We start from the raw sequence: 14,233 nt of genomic DNA, 5'->3' as shown, positions 1-14,233 counted from the left end.
TTGAAATTGCAATCCATTGATTATGTTAAACAGCAAGGATTTAATGGGGGGGGGGGGGGGGGGTGGATGCATGCACAGCGGCAGCAGAATGCAATTGTAAAACCACAGATGCTCCAGAGATCCAGTTTTGCAGTGATTTCATCCAGGGATTAAAATCATCATGTGCTTGGACAACATAAGAGATAGTACTTGCTGATAATCAACGGGTCAATCACGTTCACTGCTCCAAACCCAACAGACGGCTCATTAGGCAAAGAAGCATAGTCTTAACAAACAAACAATTATGCACACAACCTAGCACTGTGAGTGGAATCGCAACACCTGCAGAGACCCTTAAAGCTAATTTGGGAGAAATCCTTTGAGTGAGACATTAACTCAGCACAAATGATATGGAAAAACTCAATTAACATTTAACCAAGTGATGAAATACAACAATACAAACAAATGTGCCTCTGGGCACAGAGACAGTAAGCCCTCATTAGCCAGATGGAAATTATTAAAATGAGATAATAAGAAGACCTCCCCCAGTGCAAGGCTACGCGGGTTGGAAAAGTTGGAGATGTTGCTTTTATTAACCGAAGATGAATGTTCTCAATGAATATTCATGAGGAGGAAAATGTTGTTTATCTTACAAGTACATTATAAGGAAAAACAATCAGGAGAATGCTATATACTTCATAATCAATGTTTTATTTTAATGACTTTTTAATTGATCATTTCATTTTGATCATTCAAGTGTGTATTCTCTCTGCTAAACAATGCCCCTGCCTTCTTATTATTTATGTTTCTTTGCCGCTGTGTCGTAGATGGCAATATTGATTTCAGTATTTGTGGTCGTTGACCTACCCAACAGCTCGCTTATCTTGTCACTGCATCATAATGGAATTAAAACATTGGGAGAAGGGTTGCTGGCAGAGTAGTGATGGCCCCGATCTTACCCACTTCCATGCGGCACCCATTAATAAAGTCATACATCAAGTTAAGGACTGCTTATCCTGCCGATGTCATTCTTGAACTGCGATGTAGTTTCCCCCTCGAACAGGCTTGACACTTTTCCTGACCCTGCTGATGAATAAATAATTGCTTCGGGATTAGCCCTTTATCATTAAAATCGCCTCATTCCACCCTCCACACCTCTGGATCTGTTGAATTTGAATATCAATCTGTTCCAGTAATAGATATTTTCCTCCTCCACATACCTGACATCCTGTTGATATACGCACACTTTATGACTTTGCCCGCACTCTTTGTAAAGCACAATGAAGAGAACAATAAATCTACTGTTTACATATTCTCCTGCACAGTGATGCGCTGCCATAAAGTGAAGGCATGTGTTGCTATTAGAGCCGCATGCAAGACCGTACAATACACTGATATGATTTATGGAACACTGCCATCACCCTTCCGATTTCCATCTATATCCGCTGCTATAATTACACCCAACAGCATTTTTCTTGTACTCGCTGCATGGATTGATGTGCATAATTTATTTACTCGCCGACAGATTTTAAATAGGAAGCATCAAACCAGTGAGTAACCTTGGTGCCTCATCCAAGTGCAGTTACTGCTGTCACTTTGAAGAAAAAAAAGTATGAGGATGCAAATTTGTTTCTTCAAAAAAAAAAAAAAAACACATTTTACAAGGGTTACAGTTAAGGGATAATGACTCCCTTATATGTCTTAATTTACACGCATTGACATTATTTGATTTAAGATGTGAGACCTCAAATACAAGATGAACAGATGCTGAATTATGACCAAAAAGGTCCTGGCATTGCTCAGATACATTAACATGAATAACAGAGATGTGCATCCATTAACAAGTTTTGGCTGATGTAACCTGAGTTCATTATCTTACAGAGCTTCCTGAGCACTATTCGTTTTTTTGTTGTTTTAAAGGCTTTATATGAGATTTTTCACACTTACATATAATGTAAATCAAGTATATCCTCTGAAAATAACTCTGTGAGTCATGACTGTCTACAATGGGTGTAACACCCAAGTCCCACTGTCTGTGATGTTTTCAGAGTCCTATCTTCAGTTTGTTTACATCGCCTGGACGGCCGGCTGACTCCTCCCCTCGTGTATAAAAGTTGTTTAATTGAGGGACTAGAGAAAAGAAGAATAACATACTGTACTCACTGCTTAACTGTGTTTCTAGATAATTTCAGGTAAGTTTACATGCAGTGTGAAGATACGAGCATAATAAAGATCACTAGCATTAGCATTGCTAACACAACAATGCAGCGCAAGTTATTTTGGTTTCATGCTGGTGCTCAAGGGCGACATCTACTGGATCAAAAAAAATCGCATATAAAGCCTTTAAAGATTTCATGACTGTTAAATTCAGTGTCTCTACACCCAGGTCAGCCTCTCTACTACAGTGTGGCTTCCTTGTAATTTGTCCTCAATCTGCATTGCACAAATATAGGCCAGTGCCATCAATATATCCCCCTCCCGTTCACTTTCCATCAACATTATCTTCTAGTTAATGTATGAACCTCTGCTTTCTGTTGCCAGAGGGACAGAACTTGCCCCGGACCACCAGACAGGGAATATAAAATTAATATTTCATAGTGCTCCAACGCCCATCAGACAAACTTGTGTGGACATCCCGTCAATAAATGGTTGAAAGATTGATGGAATATGATGTCCCTGGGTGGCGCATGGAGCAGCTGGTTGGACTGTTGATACAAGAGCTATTTTTGGAAGATCCCTGGTTCTTTCCTTTAATCTAGAGGGGAAGCCAACTGATGCATTGTCGCATGCATTAGAGGGGGGGGTAACGGAAAAAATTTAAACAAAGGAGCCCATCACAGGAATGTCCCATATCTGTCGCACTGTGTGCACCAGTATCTGAGATGTGGTTAACGCTGTGAGTATTTAAAGCAACAATATGTGGAATTCAGTTTGGTGTGCGTTGGCGCCGACCAAAGATCTCTGAGTGCAACTGCACTGTTGTACACACAGTATCATCCCCTACTACTGTTCCTCACAGACAGCATGCATTTGTTGAAAAGCAGAGGAGCAGTGTTATGAGAGGCTGATGACTCATGTCGACTGACAAGGTACAGTAATATTACTTGATTTGTGGTTTGCAGATGAGCAAATATGGCTTTGTTAGCATCTACAGCCTGTTGTAAAGACAACTTAAGGGGTAGACTTTTGGCACAAAAACATCACGACAGATGCACATGTAACAGCAGTAACAGTGTACCAAGTGCTGGAAGACTTTGCACAAGTTACCACGCACTACATTTTTGTGGTGAGTTGCGTATTTTAACACAAACTGCTGAATTTCTCACCAGGCTGTTATCTGGATTTTTCTGGCCAGCCCCTGATGAACATTTCTGCAAGAAGTCGAGATGAGCTGATGTGTGAACGCACCAGGTGAAATATATGTTTAAAAGATCCATGTAAGTGAGTAGGTGGGGGGAGGGGGGTGATGTTTTTATCCTTTGATCAGTGTGATCGACCTTGGTGCACGTAAAGAAGTTACTTAATAATCTTGTCTGTTCACCAGTAGGTTCTTCATCACTGATTATGCTATGATTATGTCAAATTACATATACTGTAGCAGTGATATAAAGGGAAAAAACTGTAATTATACAGTCAGACTCGTTTATTCATACCCCACCTTTGACATATTGTAATTTTAACTCTTTGACTTCCACTTATGACAACACCTCTTTCCTCCTGAGATCTACAAATAGTTTGAGCAGATAAATTCTAGAAGGTGAAAACTCAAGACTATGATTCAAAAGATTAACAGGCATGATTTATCATGTGTTCTTTCTGAATCTGTGGCATTTCTCCTCATCCTCAGGGTCTCAGGGTGTGTGCCTTGAGGGATGCCTAGAGGGCCACGGCGAACCAACTCAAAATGACCATTAAAAAAAAAGCAGAGATCTGGGGTGCTGGTGGCGCAGTGGTTAGTGTGCTCGCCCCATGTATGGAGGCCATGGTCCTCCAAGCAGGCAGCCCAGGTTTGAATCCAGCCTGTGGCTCATTTTCTCGCATGTCATTCCCTACTGTCTCTCCACTATCCTATCTTTCCATTAAAGGCACAAAAAGCCCAAAAATAAATCTAAAAATAAGCAAAGATCTAAAAGCCTGTTTGAGTATAATTTGGGGACTAGTACAGGGATTAAAGGAATTATATATATGTACATATAGGCCTATATGTTTTTTAAATGAAAATTGTAATTTCAATAAGTGATTATTAAGAAAAGTGAACCATATAATGTGTCAAATATTGTAGTCTCACTGTCCATGATATGACCATAATAATGGTACCACTGTGTCTTTTGACATTCAAAAGCGGTTCATGCAGAGTCCACACAACATCTGACTGATCTTATTTTGTGGTAGTTTCGTAGCTCTTCTACAACGCTCTGATATTATAAATAAATTAGTTGAATGTCAAGGCAAATGTTGAACATTTGTACTGAGAAACCCACAAGCCATGGATAGAAGCCCATGTAACATTAGTTGTGACAATGACAGAACCAAACCCTTGGAAAAGCCTTCAATGGATTTGACATGGTCCCATCTTGCTGGATCTGTCAAACTCCTCTTGAACTTTTTTTCCCCCTACTATTTTGCAGTAAAGGAACACAGTTAGAGCCTAGAGCAGCTCCTGCATGGGTTTGAAGTAATGTGCTTTACCCTGACAGTGAAGATAAAGGGCTTGGGGTGAGGAACAAAAAAAAACAACAACTCTGAGCTCTCCAGAGAGATGTCTGTGAATTTGAAGGTTAGGGCTGCAGTTTTATGCCGATATAAAACTGGCATTTACTTCAACTTATCTATACTGCAAGCAATTCATTTTCATAGTAACCATTACACTGAATATTCTATGACCTTTTTATGCTCTTCATAAACACCTGGGAAGTCTTTCCATGAAAAGACAAGGCTAAATGTAATTTGATTTCTCTTGCATCATTGACCACATGGAACTATTTAGGTCCAAGCCTAGGGTACTTTAATAACCTTTTAACTTTGTACCACTCATGCATGAATTATGTGAGGGTCTATTATTTATTTTTTTAACAATATAAACATACAGCTGATGACAACACCACTTTTGAAATGTCTGTTTTTCAGGTGGCTTAAGGTCAACTACAGCTGTGTCATCTTGTCTGTGGAGGGATTTCGTATCTACAATAAAACTGGTAATAATATCTGATTCAAGGTCCTTCTGACAATGTTCCTACTTTGATTTTTTTTTTTTTAAATTACACAGTCTGTGTTATTTTAAAAATCGATAGTATTCAAGAGTACAAAAGCTTTAGCTCTTCAATTTTCAGTCACATTTTTAACCCAAAGAGAGAGACAGAGCGCTGGTGATATTTCACAAATACATTAATAAGGTTTCGGTATCTGTCATGTGTGGTAGAAAATAAGGCTTATTTTTTCAAAAAAATAAAAAAATAAAACAGAAAGAAAAAAGGCTAAGAGTAAACACTGGGAGTTAAGTAACATCACAGGAGCAGTTAGATCACTTGTACTGACAACGAGAGGGAAGAAACAGTGAAACTAAAGAGACACTGGGGCAATCAGACACAGGTGAGACTAACGACACAGGTTAAGACAATCAGGGCAATAAAGAGAGAGAAACCAGACAAAGGGAGGAAGTAAGACAAGACAAGAAACACTGGGGATAAGAACTACAAAAAAACCAGTCAAACAATAAAAACAATGCTAGGGAAATGCACACTCAGGGAAAAGAGAAACATAATAATAAGAATGAAAAAATACAACAGGAAGCACTAGAAACTTCCATCAGGAATATGAACAGAAAATACAGGGTTAAAAGCAACACAAGGGAAGAACAATGTGATGAAAACAGTAAACATAAAGAACAAGAAAACATTCTACAACTCCACAAGAGTAATCCATGACAATATCAAAATGTTGCCTATGTCATGCTGCATTCATGTGGTGTCGGACACATCGTACAAATTATCTTCCGAGTTGTAAAATGGACATGAACACCTGCGCAAGTCGGAACAACTCAGGAACTCGGAAAATAATTAAGTGCCCGATTTGACGTCATAATCGTCATCAAATGGGGGGCAAAATATGTTTTGTTTATATGAAAATACTTTTTATTAATTCAAGTATTGCACATCAACTTTTGGCCCAAATATCACTTTTAACAGTTACATTTCACTGATCTTCTTCATAGCATCAACGCTTTTTTGTGCTGCTGTTACAACATTCCAACTTTCCGAACTGAAATCACATGAACACACTGAAGTCGGAAGAACGACTTCCCAGCTCAGAAACTTGGACCACCCGAGCAGCACATGAACGCAGCATATGTGTACAACTTAAACTGTGTGCAGTAGAGCCCGACCGACTAATCAGCCAGCCGATATTAGCGTATCAAGTGACTATCGGTATCGGCTAATTTTATCGCAGATATGCGCCAATATTACCAGATTTATTCACCAGCATTTCATTTTCATTCATTGTTATACAGATGATACTCAGCTTTATGTATCAATGAAGCCTGATGGCACCAGTCAGTTATGTAAGCTAGAAACGTGCCTTAAGGACGTTAGGACCTGGAAGACCAGAATTTTTTTGCTACTTAACTCAGACAAGACTGAAGTTATTGTGCTAGGCCCTAAAAACCTCAGAGAGACTTTTTATAGTGATTTGACTGTCCTTAATGACATCAGCCTGGCATCTAGCACTACTGTTAGGAATCTAAGAGTTCTATTTGATCTATATGTCCTTTAGCTCTCACATCAGGCAAATTTCAAGAACAGCCTATTTTCACCTTCGTAATATATCCAAGATCAGGAATATCCTGTCGCAAAATGATGCAGAAAAACTAGTTCATGCATTTGTTACCTCCAGATTGGATTATTGTAATTCTCTTTTGTCACGGTGCTCTGGTAAGTCTCTAAAGACTCTTCAACTAGTCCAGAACGCTGCAGCTTGTGTACAGACCAGAACTAGGAAAAGGGACCACATTACTCCTGTGTTGGCTTCTCTGCACTGGCTCCCTATACGGTCTAGAATAGAATTCAAGATCCTTCTTCTCACTTACAAAGCTCTAAAAGGCCAGGCACCATCTTATCTTAAGGAGCTACTAGTGCCGTACTGCTCCTCGAGAACATTACGGTCCCAGAATGCAGGCCTACTAGTGGTACCTACAGTCTCCAAGTGTACTATGGGAGGTAAAGCCTTCAGTTATCGGGCTCCTCTCCTCTGGAATCGCCTTCCAGCCGGGGTTCCGGGAGGCAGACACAGTCTGTATTTTTAAGAATAGACTTAAAACTTTCCTTTTTGATAAATCTTATAGTTAGTGCTGGTGTAGACCAGCTCTTAGTTATGCTGCTATAGGCTTAGACTACCGGGGGAACTGGCACCTTGAGCTCCCCTCTCTCTCTCTCTCTCTCTCTCTCGCTCTCTCGCTCTCTCTGTGCATATACAGTACATCATATTACTGCATGTATCTATCTGTAAATCTCAGTCACTAACCACCTACTTTCCTGAGAGCTCTTGAGCTCTCTTAGGCTCCTCAAGATCGTTGGTTGACGGCCTGCCAGAACAACATAGAAGATAGAACCAATATATCGGTATCAGATTTTTATTATCCCTAATATCAATATCGGTCCCAAATATGCCACATCGGTCGTGCCTAGTGTGCAGGAATTTGCTTGCAATTTTTGGCATTTAAAATGAAGAAATTAACTGGTATTGCGTGTCTAGGACTTCTATATTTGTTTTGATTTTGACAAGTATCATATCTAAGTTTAAGATTACGTTTTTATGACAACCCTATATGTCCTTCTTCATTTCTTAAGTATACTGATGATGGTCTCGCTCTCTGCAGGGCTCTTCACCCAAAATGAGTATAATTTTCTCAGCGTATTGAAAAGGCAGTCAGATTTCTAGCCTGCTCTCAAGTGCAAAAAAAAAAAGTGAATAGTTCTAATCTTGAGTTTTTGCATTTAAAGTAAATATTTGCATCACAAGGAGCTGGAATAACATCCTCTGATCAGCTGATTACCATAGTGATGAGAATCTTCAAAGGGAAAACTTTCTTCCTCGGGGGTTGAGCTCAGAGTTATAGGTTATGAGCTGCAATATTGACTGTCTCGGAGGGCATGTTCTGCTCAGCAGCAGCAGGAATATGGGACACTCCACTGTTGATTATAATGAAGTGGGGAAAGAGGCAAAAGCTTACTTCTGGAAGAGGGGGAAAAAAGTGAGAATCAGCCTCTTTTTGACAGAGCTCATTATCTTGTCTGAAGATGTTTGGGGCTTTTAAAAAGCAGCAGCAGAGATGACTAAAGAGGAGGGGGAGGGGGTTGGCAATGGGATACCCAAGTAGGATGGACATTTGGGATGTCAAGAGCTTATACTGTGTGGGGATCCATTTCTTGGTTATCCTGCTATAGGACAGCCATTTACTTTCTATTCCCTGGCTATAAAACAGCCTCCATATGGCACCTTTGGCAAAGGGCATTATTCTGCTTCTCAACAGGCAGACATCAGCCTGGCCATCTGAAATGTGCTGACAACACACTCTTTGGAACTGTTAACGGGATGGAGATAAAGGGAGGAGTGGGCTGGAGGGATGTGTGTATGTCCCTTATTCTTTTTATGGCAACAGACGCGTACCCTTTGAGGTCCTTAATCATCTTCTGTGAGTTAATATTAGTCATTGGACACCCTCTCTGGAGGGAGCTGATGAAGGAAGAGGTATTCTGTTTGAGTTAAATGATAGAAGAGGAAAAAATGGGTTTGGATGCCCTGCCGCAGTCCTTTTTGTGGTGTGGGGCCTATGCCAGAACCCACATCCCACCCACCTACCCATCCCCTCCCTCCCCATTTCAAATACTGCTACTCAGCACTGCAGCACTGTAGCAACAGGATGGATCTTCTCCTTAATGTGTGCATTTCAGAGAAGGGAGACAAAAAAAAAAGCGGGAAAGGAAGTCACAGCATGTCAGGGCATTAGTAACATGCAGCGACGATATCGAGATAACAAGAACGTTGCAAACGGGCAAGAGATGCTGCAACACAACAAACCGGCTCGGACACCACTCAGAAGATTTTTGCATCCATTTATGTTGGGACGGTGTTGAAATGGAGTGGCATGTTGCCAGAGATTAGCTCTTGCCTTTGCGAGTGTGTGTGTGAGAGAAAGAGAGAGAGAGAAAGAGTCCCTTCATCAGATGTGTTCAGTGAGGACTGAACATTTCCCTGAAGTTCTGCATTTAATATTTGAAGCAAACCTGTTGAAAGTTGACTGATTGAAAATGATTATTATTCAGCCGGGGGAGAGGATGAGAAATGCTTTACTCTGTTGCAGGGCTGAACGTGTGCACAGGAAGCATTTCTCTTACTGCAATATACTCAGAGCTTTGTTGTGATCTAAGAATCTGTCTCACCTAGAGATTAATGAGGATGTAACAGACCAGATGCATATTGTACATGGACCTAGGATATAAAGTAGAGCACATTGCTATTGTTGGAATGCTTTATGCAGTATGTATATGCCTCAACAATCTCAAAGTGAGCTGATATGTATAGTCCAAAGTCCTGAATAATTGACGACGTTCACTACACAAGTGGCTCTCCTGCTCCATTGCATTAAGTATGATTGATCCACATATTGCAACTAGAACTATTGGAACCGCTCAAACGCTATCCTTATCAATTGAGTTCATCCAATAGCTGTGCACGAGGTGTAAAATAAGACTGCGTATAAGCGGTGGGGTTGTTGCTGAAAAGGCACTGAGGAGCACTTATAGGGGCACAGGCCATTAAGCCATGCACAAGATGCACTGAATGGGGGAGCGGCGCTGTGACATCACGCCGCCAAAGAGGGATGGCTTAATTAAACTTTCGGCCGACAAATATTCATGTGCATTTAATGATCCTGAATCACTTCATTCCACATGAATTATGAATATTAATGAAGAGGAGGGAAGGGCAGTGGAAGGGTGTGTTGGGTATAGGATAAAGCCTAAAGGAAGGGTGGGTGTCGGTGAAGGAGAGGGATGTGTCTAACCACCAGTCAATCACTTCACAGTCCAAGCAAACCCTTCAGGCCAGAGGTCATAATTGGAAGTGAGCCTTCAGTGTGTGTGTGTGTGTGTGTGTGTGTGTGTGTGTGTGTGTGTGTGTGTGTGTGTGTGTGTGTGTGTGTGTGTGTGTGTGTGTGTGTGTGTGTGTGTGTGTGTGTGTGTGTGTGTGTGTGTGTGTGTGTGTGTGTGTGTGTGTGTGTGTATATATAGCCTCATTACAGTAGCCTGTGTGAGAGCACTTAACCGCTTGTAAGATCTGACCATAGCAAGGGGAGCTGGTGGTGGCCTATATTTCTGGAGTCCTGTCCTGTCACTTCTCCCCTCCATGAGCGGCTCACTGACCACCATCTCGCCCTTGAGCATTGTTCCCATTTTTGCCGTGCTTTCTTCTTCTCCCTCTGCTAATTACAACAATGTGGCAGCATCTCATGTGCAGGCATCCAAAAAAAAAAAATAGTCCTAAAAACAGGGACTAATGCACTAATGTTAATGAGGAAAAAGTCCAGGATGTATAATGTGTTTTTGAGTGCAAGTGCACACCGCTGTTTCATATTTAGCTCCAAAATGGTTTCTGTAATTGCTTTAAATGAGGATAATAAAGTGAAAGTCGGGGCAATTCTGCCAGTTTGTAAAGTACATTTCACTTGAGCAGCTGGATGCACACGTTTGTAACAAATTGGGTGTTCAAATATATATTTATATTTCAGAGAGATGTGACAAGCATCCATGATAAGTTACAATGAAAACTCTGAACTTTTACTCAACCCTAAACATCGCCTTGTTTGCAAAGTTGTAAACATGCTGCATGTTCTGATGAAGCATGAATAACAGAGGAGGGTGTATGGTTGTCATCCAGTGTAGAATCATGTAATGCACAAATGTAAATTTCTTCCATTCTGCTGATTTTAATACACTGCTTAAACTGAAAAAAAGCATACCATCTCTCTAACAAGCCACTTAGATCCATTCAATGTTATTAGAAACCTAAAAGTGGGCTACAGGCTAAAAGAGAAACATGAAAAAAGGATATTCCTATGACAATCAGATCAAATTCCCTTCTCCGCATTGAAAAAAACCCCTCTTTAATTCAGCTTTTTTTTTTTCTTCCACGGTGCATAGCAACCGTCTGACATCCCCTCAGAGATAAAGCCCTCACTAAAATAACTCTGGCATGTGAAGCATCGTTAGAACAATGCTGCCATCTACTGCTTCTTTTCAGACCCTTCAGCTTTGTGAGCAGGATTTAGGTTATTGTCAAAGGATGTATACATGTTTGAGTCAATTTATAAATGTCAAAGCAAAATGTATTTTTATCTGAAAGGACAAAAAATAAACATGTCACTGGATTCAGTCATTTTGTTTCTGTATGTGTTAAAGAGGGTTTAACTGATTCAGCGGGCTGTTTTGTCTTCACTCTCCCCTTTCTCCCACATCTCCACACTGAATACTTTGTCCTTTGGAAGTACACTTTAGTGCCCTCCTGAAAGCCTTCCAATGGCTGTAAAGAGGGGGAGGAAATGCATCAGGGAGATGTATGGGGTAATGGCAATGTAAGCACCCAAAATAGATTCAAGGGCTTCAGTCATCAAATAGCGTACTGCACAGGTGTGATTTTATGGTCGGAGCTTTTTACTGCAACCTTGCACCATTTTATATCATAAGCTTTTTTTTTTGTGGGAAAGCGCCTGCACATTCAATATGTCAAGTGTTAACAACTAGGCACAACAGTTAAGGTCCTGCAAGACATGATGACAGTCAAGATTTTTGGTGTTAAATTGCGGTGTTTATTGCCATGGGGAGTAATAAACGTTATGGAAATAGCACCTTGCATGGAAAAAATTTTAAGGTATAGATTTTTCTTTAATGGCAGTGCGGTCCACTTTGAACTTCATTCAATTAAAATGAAAAAAAAAAAAAGTAAGAGAAGCTTACATGCCATGCCATCCCTGTTTCTTTTCCTTACGGTGTTGCAGCCCAGAATTCTTGAGGATGATTACTAGGCATGAAGGAGAGAATCATTACAGTTTAAATTGATCTAATTAAATTGAGGATAGAAGCAGAGGTCCATCTGATTAGGGCTGAAGTCAAGCCTCTCACACTGCTCGCTTGACCTCCACACTTGATGATGAGGCCAGCACCAGAGGTACTTGGTTCCAGGTGCTTGAGTCCCTGACCCAGTCACAGTTAGTCAGTAGCCTATATATAAAAAAAAAAAACTGGTCAGTCTGGAACAGCAAGGCAGTCAAAGAATCGGATTCAGATGAGACAAGAAGCAAAAACAGAGGAGAAGAGGGGTGGCTGTGGCTCAGATGGTAGAGTGTGCTCTCAAGGTCGGGGGTTCGATCCCCAACTCCTGCAGCCACATGTCTGATGTGTCCTTGGGCAAGACACTTAACCACAAGTTGCTCTCTGCTTCGTCGGCAGCATGTGAATGTGTATGAATGGGATTAGTTAATACTGATGGTCACTTTACATAGCTAAATCTACCACCATTGAATGAATGTGTAGGTGTGACCTGAGGTGTAAAAGCGCTTTGAGTAGTCAGAAGACTAAAAAAAAAAATACAAGCTCAATTCTATTTACCATTTACTGAGAGAAGAATTAATGTATAATCTATAGGGGAAAAGGTAGACAATTAGCTATATACAGGTAGATGGATGGGTCATGACTAAGAACCACTTTAAAACAAACCTTTAGTAAAATATTTTTAAATTAAAAATAAATAGTCCACAAAACAGATGGAAATTAGGAGTTCTCCCTCACATTGACAACCTTTTGTGGGGCATGTCTGAATTGTCTGTAGGCCAGAATCACTCAGTAATTAATCCTGTTATTTTTCACATTCTGATGCACACACTCAAACTTCCATTGTATGTGCTGAAGAAGGTCTGCTCTTTTATTAAGTTTTACTAACCTTTGGGTTAACTCAACCTTTTGGTTGTATTGTCATTAGGGATGTAAAGATTAATGGTAAAATCGTGATAAATCGATTCAAATATGTCAAGATTCACATTGGTACTCTGAAAAATGAATCGCAATAATCTGGTGAGCGTCAGCAGCTGTAAGAGCAAGATTTTGAAATTGAGGATGCTCCATCGTCTTTTAAAGTCAGAGGTGTGGAACTATTTGGCTTTCCCAAGACAGAAAATAAGAGGTGAGAAGATAACAGACAAGACAAAAACTGTATGCAAATATTGCAAGAAGACAGAGAACTACACAAATAGCACAAACAACATGATGCAGCATTTTGTCAAATAATTTGTGAGAGAATCGTATCGTGAGTCGAGTGAATTGTTATATCTCTAATCATCATAGTTGAATGCATTTTTTGCACGTCCCTTAGTAGGGCCATCAGCGTATGAGTCATAATGTAATCTAACAAAGCATGGACTGCTCTCAGAAGATAACAGCCAAAAGCAAATGATACAGCAGAGCAAGAAAGTCATGGAGTGTGTAGACTGAACATTGATATTTTGTAAACATCTTTGTCAAATCAGTAAAAAAATTATAATCTGCAAAAGATTTGATAAATAATTGGTGATATTAGACATCAGAAACTGTAAAATGATTGCACTCAACTTATATCTTGCAACTTCCTGAAAAAATTGTCCAGCTCTTCTTTAGGCCTACACCTAGGCTTTTGTAAATGATCGCTTACTTTATGTTATGAACTTTTAGGCTATAGTTTAAAATAAATAAATAAAATGTATTGTGTATTTTATTAAAATAGCACTAGTGAAGTACCGTTCTTATTTTACCTTTGTGTTTATTGCTTTTGCACCAAAAACATTTTAAAAAAATAAATAATTTTTACTGTTTAGTTATTTGTCAAATCTAATTCTGAAATTCCAACTCTCTCTTCATCTTCTGAAATGAAATGAATTGCCTTCTACTGTGCATGTTTTAGGCTATACAGTAAGGCAAGACCAACAAACGTGCGTTATCTCAGGCTACCACATGAAGGCAAGACACACAGAAAAACATTTTTTTAAATAAAATAAGTAATTTAAATATTCCATCAGCTCAGCTTGTTTTGATGTATTTTGCATTGAGTAGGTAAGCCTACCGCTGCAGGCTGCCAAATAAAACCAAATGTACGACGAAGTTTTGTGAAACATAATGATACCATGATACCAACATTTTCAACTCAACCGGATTGTGTACATACCTTATGTCGT

General features: G+C 39.9%; 1 long non-coding RNA gene across 1 annotated transcript; it reads left to right on the top strand.

The window, feature by feature from the left end:
* Nucleotides 1–2,934: 2,934 nt before the first annotated feature.
* On the top strand, nucleotides 2,935–4,213 carry LOC136180457 (uncharacterized). The gene is made up of 3 exons (XR_010667109.1): nucleotides 2,935–3,068; nucleotides 3,309–3,390; nucleotides 3,827–4,213. It is a non-coding gene; the product is annotated as an uncharacterized lncRNA (long non-coding RNA).
* Nucleotides 4,214–14,233: the final 10,020 nt, after the last annotated feature.

Source organism: Labrus bergylta, chromosome 11 (assembly GCF_963930695.1).
Source record: "Labrus bergylta chromosome 11, fLabBer1.1, whole genome shotgun sequence".
In the NCBI taxonomy this organism is placed as follows: Eukaryota; Metazoa; Chordata; class Actinopteri; order Labriformes; family Labridae; genus Labrus; species Labrus bergylta.
The sequence above is the reverse complement of the archived record's forward strand: the minus strand, read 5'-3'. Positions and strand labels throughout refer to the sequence as shown.